Consider the following 11454-nt stretch of genomic DNA (forward strand, 5'->3'; position numbering starts at 1 on the left):
CGGTCCGTCTCCTTGCAGGAGCGCAGCTTCCTTTTGTCGTTTTATTTTTTATGTCTTGGCAGACAAGTTTTTTGATTTCTTGTCCAGTAAGTAGACGAATTAGAAACCGAGTCGGTTTGGGATTGTGGTCGCGACACAATACCGCCTCTGGTCCTAATATATATACAGCTACCGGCTGCGGCCAGAGACACACCGAAAAACACCTAGGGTTTTGCCTCATCTCACAACTGCGCCGCCATCGTAGTCTACTCCATCCCAAACGCCAGCGTGCATCGGCGCGTGGGAGAGCAGGTCTCCGGAACCGTTCGTCTTTGCGATCCTGCACCGGGAGAGGACGAATTAGGTTTTTGGGAAGCGCTGTGCGCGACTGCTCAAATTCGTCATCACGAGTCGTCTTCCGTCCAAGTCGGGCGGTGCTACTCATCGTCGTATTCATCGCCGTCAGCAGTAGATCGTCGCCAACATCGTCATCAACACTGTCGCACCCATAATAGCTAACGATCAGTACGTCCAACATCCTTTGTTCATGTCTATTTCTACAGCTATTGTTATGTGCTTGCTGCTGCTATGCATGTCTTGCTGTTCTTCTAGTTTGCTAGATTATTGCATGCTAGTATCTCTTCTAGTCATGAATTATTTACTGGAATTAATCATGAACTTGCCTAATATTCCAACATATAGTTGGTCAAAATTTTAAAACTTTGACTTAGGACAAAAGCTAGAAGTACACTTATTCGCGGACAGAGGGAGTACATAGCAGGCACACGTGGCCATCGTAGACTCCCCGTGCAGTACACTTTTGTGTTGTGAGGCGGGTGTCGTTGGGATTTGTCAGTAGGCTCCAAATCTTGTGTTCATCCTTTTTTCTCTCCTGATGCATTACATTGCAACCTCCACTGCAGCTCCGTCGTGTGCACGTTGACGCCTCCTGCAGTTCACTAACGCCTATGTGCACAATAGCCCCGGCTCTCTTTCACCTATGCTCCTCTTGTGTTGTTCTTCACTGATGCTGTAGTCCGCTGATGCATGTCGTCTCGATCATCGGTGCAGTCCACCGGCGCACAAAATTGTTTGTGCGGGCAAAAGCAGAGTAGGTACAAAGGTGTCGCAATTCCAGGTAAGGGTGTCTACAACTTGAGGGTCCAGAACAATGTGCTACACTTCAGCCATAGCGAGATTAATTGCCGAAGCTGAATTATTTGGCAACTTTCCTCGATCGGATGTCCCGCTACCAGGATTCAAGTAAGTCTGTTCATATCTCAATGATATTTACTAGTCTCTTCTACATATAATCAGCACGGCTCTCTTAATTATGCCTTTCGTTAGGCACATCGCTACTCAAAGAAACATATACAAGTGGGTGCTAGCTACGAGAAGTTTCAAAACACACTATCTGAAATGATATAGTGTTTTTTCTTCCTACTGACTACAAAATGGTATCGCCCCGTCTTGCATGTAGAACCTGCAAGCGTGTTGAGAAATCATCTTATGTGCACACACTGACAGACCTGCAAGTCATCTTGTGCTTGAGCTTCCTAGATGATTTATGCATGCGCATGCGTCCACATAAAAACGTGTAGATGAATGTGTTATCAACGGTCGAAAACCTATACAATCTAGCTTGACATAATTAATTTTCGTTTTCCTTTCGTACTATATATAGTTTCTCGTACTCTGTAAAATATCTTTTGTTCAGAGTTTGGCTGTTTGGTAATGGGTACTGTACCTGAATGAAGTTCCTTTGTTTTCTGTATGCTCCAGGAAGATGGGGACAGCGTCCCTCTCCGGATCCGGCTGTTCCGGCTACAAGGTGGCATGGTCATCCCCTGGTGCAGTGCGTCCCGGTGTGGCACACAGTCCACCCCTCCACCACCTGCAGACCGGGAGGAGCGCGGCGATATCCATGTTCAGCCATCCACTGCTCCCCTTCAATTGTTTTCTTTCTTTTTCAGATTTAACTGCAGCTCGCTTGGGGCGTCAATGCGGTGCGGTTGGATGTCCAGTCCATCGGCGAGCGTGCTTATAGTCCGGTGACACGAGGTCGTCATCTCCTTCCATCCCCCCGATGGGCAGCCCCATCCATGCCTCGATTCAGATGAGGCGAGGCCGATGGTGCCGGCGGAAGCTTCTCCAGCATGGACAATGGCAGGGTTGTCCCGTGCATCTCCGTTGCGGATCCCTCTACTCCCTTCCCCAACCGGCATCCATGGAGGTTAACGGCGCAATGGCGAGCTCATTTTCCGACGAAAAAACTCGCCACACCCTCTGCTGCCCTTTGCATGGTTCCAGGGCAGGGCGAAGATCTTTTCATCCTTAAGTAAAAAATCAAAGAGCGATGTGTCCACTGTTCTTTGCTCCTGACGTTCAGATTACTTATTTTTGCAGGAAGAAAAATGTGCAAGCGATTGGTTGTCACGTTGCATTTTTTTTGCAGGTCCGGGGTCGTCGTGCAGTCTGCATGTAATCATGTGGAGCATATTGTGTTTTGTTCCATGCAATGAAGCGTGTGTAATCATGCAATTCTGTTGCAAACACAGATGAGGCAGTGTTTTATGAGAATTTTTTTGTTGTTGGCTCTCTCTCGGTGAACTCGCCCGCCTGCGTGCAGTCCGTTTAGAGTTCGATTGATGTGCTGTAGTGTGCGTCATGGAGTTTGATTCGGGCTCTTATAGTGTTTATGGAAAATTATATGTTGAGATTTCCAGTAAACTGCATAGTACGGAGGAGTTCACTATGTAAAAAGTTTGCAGTATTGTGCATACTACTCCCTCCTTTCCTAAATATTTATCTTTTAAAAGATTTCAAATGGACTATCACATACAAATGTATATAGACATATTTTAAAGTATAGATTCACTCATGTTGCTCTGTATGTAGTCACTTGTTAAAATCTCTAGAAAGACAAATATTTAGGAACGAAGAAGTAGAAAGGAGTTCTCTTTGTAAAAAAATTATATGAGGAGTTCACTTTTCATTATTTTTGGAGGAAATGTTTTTGCGAATTTGTATATAATTTATAATTTCTTAAAAAACAATGCAGTTCATTGAGAAACCCTAGGCGGTGCCCTTTGCAAATTGATACGGTTCAGTTGCCCTTTGAAGTAGTGTGGCTTGCAGTCTGAAGCAGTGCGGTTGGTCATTTGATGCAGTGCGGTTGGCCATCTGATGTTGTTCATATTGTTGCGGACACGACAAAATAATAATAATGCGGTCCATTTTTCGATAGCGTTGCGGTTCACTTACGTTTGATGTGAAGCACACTTCACTTCCTCTCTCAGACATGTAAGCCAGACAAAAGGAAATGATGCAGTGCACTTGCCTGACGAATGCAGTGCGGTCTTCAGTCCGAAGCAATACGCTCTTATGTTTGATGCAGTTCCCTCGTTGATTTTGGTGTCACGAAAAACAAATGTCCGCATTTCGGTAAATTCAAAACTGCTTTTAAACCGTAGGGAATTAGAGAGAGTGTTCTACATGAAAAAATTGCATCTCATTGATATATTTCCAACACCGTATTATTTGCTTCATTCCGCAGAACGGTTTGGAAAAATTTATGAAAATACGCTCGCTGCCACACATAAGCAGCCGGACCGTTTTCAAAATCCATTTAAAACCATGAGGAATCTCAATAAATGACCAACATATGAAAGTTGCACCTATTCCACATCTTTCCAATAGCGTATCACGCGCCTCATTACAACAAACTGTTAAAAAACTGAGTGAAAACAGTACCCAAAAGATCGAATTTTTTGAAAAAACAGGATTCCATTTTTAGTAAATTTGAAACTGCTCTAAAACCGTGAGGAATTAGGGAGTGTAATCTACATGAAAAAGTTGCGGCTCGACGATATCTTTCCACACCGTATCGTTTGCTTCATTCCGATGCGCGCTTTAAAAAAATCACAAAAATACACTCACTGCATCCTGCCATGCGCGCACTATTTTTGAAACTGCCCTTAAACCGCGACGAATCTCGGAAAGTGTTCAACATGGCGAGGCTGCACATTTTCCGTAGCTATCCAACGGTATATTAAACACTTTGTTCCAACAAACGGTTTAGAAACTGGACCTAAAACAGTGCCGAAAAAATGCATGCAGTTTTTTCTGGTGACGTTTTAGTGCTTGTTTGATAGGGATGCAGTGCCCTCGCTTTGAGCATGCAGTTCGTAAGTGTTAGCAGAATAACTATTCTGCCAATATTAGCAGAATAGACCAGTTATAGGGAAAATGTATCCTACTACCGGGTGTAGCTACACCCATCTCTCATATACTACCATGTGGTAGTATATACTCTACTTTATTACTTTTAGTATGTTCACATACAATATCTAAGGTACTCCAAAGTGAGTTATATGAAAAAAATTGCAAGTGAGCCCATAGTTTTATCGTATTTATGAAATACATACATATTTGTACGCAAAATGGAGTATGCACAAAATATGATACATATTACCAAAAAAAAGTATATATACTACATAAACATTCTTATATACTACTCCCTCCGTTCCAAAATAGATGACTCAACTTTGTACTAACTTTAGTACAAAGATGAGTCATCTATTTTGGAACGGAGGGAGTACATACTACGCGTACATACTCTTCGATATGATATATACTACCTAGAACGTGTGAAACAAAAGTGGGAGTAGCTACACCTGGTAGTAGGAAAAATTTATCATACACACACACACACACACACACATAAACACTATTCTGATCACGGGATCAGAATAATATTCTGATCACAACCTAAACTTTCTGAGTTACCCAACCTGACCTTCCCTGAGTACTAGGTTGAACTTCAGCTAAAAAGTGTCCAAATGGGGCTTGCGATACACTGTTGGAAAGTTATGAACATGAGTATCATGACCCAAGTTGAATTTTTTGGCAAAACGTAAGCGTTTAAGAGCAGTTTTGAAAACCGTTTTTTCTTCAAACAAAAAACGTGAATCGTATTTTTTATCGCATTTCTAAACCGTTTATCGGAATGAGGCAAATAATATGGCATTGGAAAGCTACTACAAAACAGCTTCTTCCACATGTTGATTGTTTTCTGTAATTCCTTATGGTTAAAAAGTAATTTGGAAAATCGTAAAATTTCACAAACCAAACAGCCGAGTTCGTATTTTCGATGTCATTTCTAAACGGCTAATCCAATTGAGGGAAATAATATGGCGCTAGAAAGCTTATGAAAATGTGCTACTTTTTCATGTTGAAAGTTTTTCTAATTTTGAACGGTTTAAAATTAATTTAGGAAAAGATATAAGTTCCACATAATTTGTATTTTCGAGTTAATTTTTGAACTGTACGTCCGAATGCAGCGAATGATATGGCGTTGGAAAGCATGAGGAAATGGGAAACTTTTTTGTATATGTTGTTTCCCCCAATTCCTTACGGTTTTAAGTCAATTTTGAAAAGGCGAAAAAGGGTTTTTGGCCATAATTTCTACAAACTTTATCGGATGGGGCCAATAATGTACTATTGAGAAGCTACGGAAAATGTGAAACTTTTTCATTTTGATGGTTTTTTCTGATTCCTAGCTGTTTTCAAGTAAATTAGAAAATAGCAAGATCGTCCGTTCTGCCTTTGGCGCGAAACACATTCTCCGAAAATGCACTGCGTTAAGAACATGAACTTCTCGGCATGTCTTCCTAAACTTCACTCTGTTTTTCACGTGTTTTCTTTTATCGTAACTCTCCATTCACTCACCGGAATTGAGCAAGTGCTATCCAGATGGAAAGCTGCTGTAAACACGCAACTTTCCCGTGTTAATCATTTTTTTATACTCGCGACAGTTTTAAAAGTTTTTCGTCTAAAATTCATTCAGTGTAGTAGTTGAACTTCCTGCTGTTTTCACGTTGAACTTTTGTGACGTATTTTCGTTTGTAATTTTCTCATCTATTCTTCAGTGTTACACAAATGATATTCCTTTTGTACAAACCTCGATCAAAATATTTTTTTTAACTTCTTCGATCGAGGACTTAAACTTGTAACAACAACAAAAATTGACCTTACCTTTTAATTCATTTTTCTCATATTAAACACACACCATGTAGTACATGAACTTTTTCCATGTTTATAATTTTAATATTTTATTTTCCTTTTTGAAATCAAATTGCTCCAAAATAATAGCTGAACTTCTTTGTGGATTGAGAGAATTATTTTAAAACGTAAAAAAAATTGTGTTTTCGAACATGGAAATGCGCGGTGAACCTCTCTCTCAAAAAATTTTGAACTTCCCTGGACAGAGAACTTGACCTTCTAGCAACATTTTTTTAGACTTTATCTTTATGAAAATCTCTTGTTTTTTTACCTATATCGAACACCTCTAACTTTTTTATTTGAACTTCTTTTATGTATTCTTTGGAAATATTAAAATTGTAGTGTTGTTAGAAACATCAAACTTCTTCATTATTTTGAATTGAACTTATTGGTTTTATTCTTTAGTAACTAAAAAATTAAGTTTTTAATTAAATATCAAACTTCTCCACGTTTTTAAATTGAACTTCTTGGTTTTATTCTGCATTAACAAGAAAAAGTGAGTTTTTAATGTACATTGAATCACTCTCTTTTTTAAATTGAACTTCTTGGTTTAATCTTTAGTACGGGGGAAATCTGAATTTTTTAAAAAATGAGGAAAATCCTTTAAAAAAATTGTTGTTCCCTTTTAATTTGAACTTATTAGTTATTCTTTAGAACAAGAATGTGAGGTTTTAATAAACTTTGAACTTCTTTGTTATTTAATTTGAACTTCTTAGTTTTATTGTTAGTAACGAGGAAAATCAAGTTTTTTGAACTTCTTTGTTTTAAATTTTTAAACATCTTGGTTTTTATTTTTTAATAATGTGAAAAATCCAAAATAGACATCGAACTTCACCATTTTTTAAATTTGAACTTCTAAGTTTTATTGTTTAGTAACGGGGAAAATGTTTTTTTATATAAACAATGAACTGCGCCGTTATTTTAATTTGAACTTCTAGTTTTTATAGAATGGGAAAATCAGTTTTTATACAATCTATTGAAATGCTCCTCTTTTTAAATTGAACTTTTCTGATTTCTTTACAAACGGGGAAAATCCGTTATAAAGATTTTTGAACTACTTTTTTTAGCTTCATGGTCAAATTTTTTGAACTTCCAAATTTGCCTTTTAGATATTAAAAACTTCATTTTTTTAACGTTGACCTACTTCGGTTTTTAAATTTGAACTTCTTATAGAATTTTGTCGCGACATTTTATGCATTTTTTGCTTTTTGGTGAAGTGCCCTAGGTGTTCTTTTTTTCATTTGATGATTTTTGTTCTGTACGTGGTACATGTGAACTTCAAAATTTCTGAAACATGAACTTCGCGTGCTATTAATTTTTTCATGAAACTCCATAGTTTTTATTCTTTGAATTCCATGATTTTTTTCGTTTACATTTTTTTGGTTTGAACTTTCGAAATCACACCTTTTTTATACTCATTTTCCCTTGAATCCAACATGTGCAAAAACAATAGGAAAATTTGGGTCAATTCTCATAAGCAATAGGACAAACATTTAGAGCGCACCCATAATAGTTTTTTTGCTCTACTCAGTGTACTACGCATAAGCACATGCACAACACATCCACACAAAAAATTATTCTTAGTAACAGGAAAATCCTAGTTTTGTAGTAAACGTCGAACCACAGTTGTTATTTAAGTTCAAACTTCTAGGTCTTTTTAGAAGTGAGGAAAATAGCTTTTTTATAATTATTTTTGAACTACTCTAATATTCTAATTTGATCCTGGTTTTATTCTTTAGGAACGATAAACCCATGGAATTTTATAATAAACATCGAACCGCTCCGGCTTTTTTTAATTTTGAACTTCGACTTTGTTTGTTGGAAGTTTTCAGATTTTATATATTTCAAACTTGTCAAACAACCATTTTTGAACAACTACTTTTGCGTCTTTTTTTGTTTTTAAATTCATCTATTTTTTCCTCTCTACTTCTGCCAAATTGTTGCCTCTCTACTTCTACGTCTTTTTTCGTTTTAAAATTCATTGATTTTTTTTTTGAACTGCTGAAGCTGGGTTTGATGATGCATGTAGCAGATGTTCTGTCATAGGCATTAGACAAGCATCTTGTGTGCTAGCAAAAAGACGGGAGCACAAGGCCACTGAATCACATTAATGGTCGAAGAAATTTGATTGTGAAACATGCCTTTTTAGTCACAGTTCACTTGTCAACATATTTTGTTGTGTGTGTTCGCCTCTTTATTTTTTGGAAACCCAGGGTGTGCCTTTCCATTAGTGAACATTATGGAACATCCATGACAGAAAATATGAACTTCGCACACACTTTCTTTGTCTTTAAGAAATGCTTGCTTTTTTGCTTTTAATTTTGAAATTCCCTGTTCTTTTTGTATACAATTTCATGAAGTAGAAGGGAAGCAGTAACAGAATGTTCGTGAGAGAGTGACTAGTTGGTGAAACCAACAATACATAATAATTTTTTATTGTAAAAAATAAAGAATACCTTTTTATCATGTATTTCCAAATTGAACTTCACTAACAAAAAATTTTGGTCATTGTCTTTTTAGAGTTTTTCCATATACAGCTGGACTTATTGCTTTCTCAAAGTTGAACTTCATTAATTCTGCTGTAATATAGGCAGTATAATTGATGAAAAATCATTAGAGCATGGTACTGGATATGCATTATTCATAAATGCAGACAAAAGTGTGGAATTAGCAATCCATAGGAGGAGCAACATTTTCATCACCTAATTCTGCTGAAGCTACATAGCAGAATTTGTAGTCTCTGAACACACAAGATGATTTAGTCAGAGCATCTGATATGTAAATAACAAAAGCTGGTATATATGAAAATGTAGAAGCGAGATTGTCCTTGGAAAATTTAGTAGATAATTACTAGTCAACTTCAGCAGCCGAATCACCCATTGACCCAAGCGAGCAGGAGAAGCACATTGTATCCTCGTTGATCCACAACAATGGGGAAACAAGCTGTTGGGGAGTGTTGCCGGAGGAATTTCAGATGCGTGGAAAAGCACCTAGCAGGAAAAGAAAAAAAGATGAACACATGCTCCAGTATAATCTGAGGCGCCAGCCTCTTAATCAAAACAATTAGTATTACTCCCATCTATTAACAATGGCCTGAGATGCTCATATATAGGCTAGTGCAAGATAGTAGTACTAGGAATCCAACGTGGTTGGAACAAACAAGATGAACAAGTGATTTAACAGAGAGAAACTATAGCCACCGACCTGAACAGGAATATCGCTATGTATAGGAGACCGGCTACCAGCAGAACAGCAGCAAGCGACACATGCAGCAACAGATGATTTTTGGGAAAGGACCTATATTTTTACATCAGCAACACACCCATATAGCCGCAGTAGTACTCTACGTATAGCCGTCGTAGAACTTCACGGCCGCTCATTAAACTACTGTTCATCATTTCCTTGTTCAACTAGGTGGTTTTTCCTTCGACTATTCATTGCTTTATGTCATTATAGAACATAGATGATAGTGATACCCTCGTTAAGCTATTTGTACAAAGCATATGTAAGCCCATCTTTCGTAAGTTAGCAAGTATAGGTTAATGCAATAACTCGACAGACATGTACAGAAAGCAAACTGATGCAGATTTGTAATTCTTCTCTCCAGCAATGCACTTGTATCAACTGAAAATACATTTTTTTAAGTTAGCAGGAGGGCTGCTAAGATACCATTTTAGAAGATGTTCACCTCAATCATAGAGCAGAGTACCGACAATTGATGAGTAGTAATGTGCCTCCAACTCCTTAAGGCTTGCTGCTACCTCCTGCGGTCCTGCCCCAATCCTCCCAGCATTTTATCTGTCCCCTCTGCCTGCTGAGCACCTCAATGTTTAAGCATAAACACAAACAGTGGAGAAAGAGTTGTACGCGAGCGCTACGATCGAGTTGCACCTTAGCTAGGAGTCGGGCAACGGCGAGCTGCACCTCAGCTACGGCCACACCCATGGCACGGGCGTGATTTTGGGCGGAGCCGTAGAAGGCACATTTATTCCCTGCAGTTAAACATGTGGTCAGATGAATGCGATGAAGGCCACCACTGGTACCCCATGAGGGTCAGGTAGGCGCGCATGGTGACCAGTCATTGGACGGACATGGGCGACGAAGGTGAACGGCTTGCGCACTGCAACGTCAAAAGGACGAAGTGGCGCGGTGGCAATGTCCTTCCCTGGCAGCAGCCGAGAGTAGGCGGGAACTTCTACCGGATCTGGCGGGGTCCGGGGCAGCCGGATCCAGGACGTGATGGCGGGATCAAGGAGCACACCGAAGGGAGGGCGCCGCCGGGATCCGTGGAGCCTTGCGGCGGCCGCAGCGTGAACCGGCTAGGCAGGGAATCTGGGGTGGGCGCGGGTGGCGGCGGGAGGTTTGGGGAGGCCGCGTCGGGCCGGGGAGGGGGTTGGTCAGCGGCGGGTGGCGTGCTGGGGCCGGCGACAGGAGGTGCACCGGAGGATTGATGGGGCAGAGGTGGTGCGGGAGGTGGGGTGGTTGGGAAGGTCGTGACGTGGGGATTGGGCCGGTCGGAGGAGTTTGATGGACTGGCCAGGTTTTTGTTTATGCGTTTTCGGGAGTTCGGGAACCTCCAGTCGGGCCCTTATAGGGCCGTTGTGATCATAATAACTATTTTAATTCTAGGATTAGAATAATGCTACTTTCTCTCTATATATATATGACAGCTAACTGTGCATACTATACTAGTTAACTGACGGGCGGACTTTTTCTGGCACCGTTTTTCGCATTGTTTTTAGTCATAATTATTGAACCGTTCATCGGAATGATGCATATGATATACCGTTGGATAGATATTGAAAAGGAGCAAAAAAACTCATGTTAACTGTTTTCCCAAAATCGATGCAGTTTTTAAACAAAATAAAAAAACTTAAAATCCATCAAACGAGTTTTCAATGTTTTTGTGAAAGGAATTTTTAAAAGATTTATCCAAACAATGTATATGATATACCGTCAGAAAGTTATCGATTTGCTCGAACTTCGGCATATATAACACATTCTCAGATTTGCTACAGTTTAAGAGCAGTTTTCTAGAAATTAACATCATTTTCGACATTTCTTGCTTGAACTGCTACAGTACATGCTAACTTCTAGAGCAGAATACCTAACTGCCTCATGCTGAGCAAGCTAACTGTTGTACCAAATAAACTAATTTTTTTCTTTTTTTTCTTTTTTTTCCCGGTTCAAGTTAACTGCTAGGACTGAAATAGATAACTGTCGAAGATCGGGGCAGTTAATACCTAGTTAACTGCCGGACCAAAAATACTAAAAAAATCATTCATTTTTTCTGGGTCGAGCTAACCGCCAGGACTGAAATGGCTAACTGTCAGGATTGCACATCAAGTTAAGTGTCGGACCTAGTTTTTTTTTCATTTTCTTGGGTCGAGCTAACTGCCGGGATTGAAATTG

The 11454-nt window shown here is 39.5% G+C and overlaps 1 long non-coding RNA gene across 2 annotated transcripts; it reads right to left on the reverse strand.

The window, feature by feature from the left end:
- Positions 1-8641: 8641 nt before the first annotated feature.
- On the reverse strand, positions 8642-10579 carry LOC119330774. 2 transcript variants are annotated; one of them, XR_005160256.1, is made up of 4 exons: positions 10134-10579; positions 9934-10034; positions 9731-9856; positions 8642-9032 (listed from the first exon to the last, which is right to left on the reverse strand). It is a non-coding gene; the product is annotated as an uncharacterized LOC119330774 (long non-coding RNA). The 2 variants fall into 2 exon arrangements; XR_005160255.1 differs by having other exon boundaries at positions 9731-9853; positions 10134-10572.
- Positions 10580-11454: the final 875 nt, after the last annotated feature.

This window comes from Triticum dicoccoides, chromosome 1B (assembly GCF_002162155.2).
Source record: "Triticum dicoccoides isolate Atlit2015 ecotype Zavitan chromosome 1B, WEW_v2.0, whole genome shotgun sequence".
NCBI lineage: Eukaryota > Viridiplantae > Streptophyta > Magnoliopsida > Poales > Poaceae > Triticum > Triticum dicoccoides.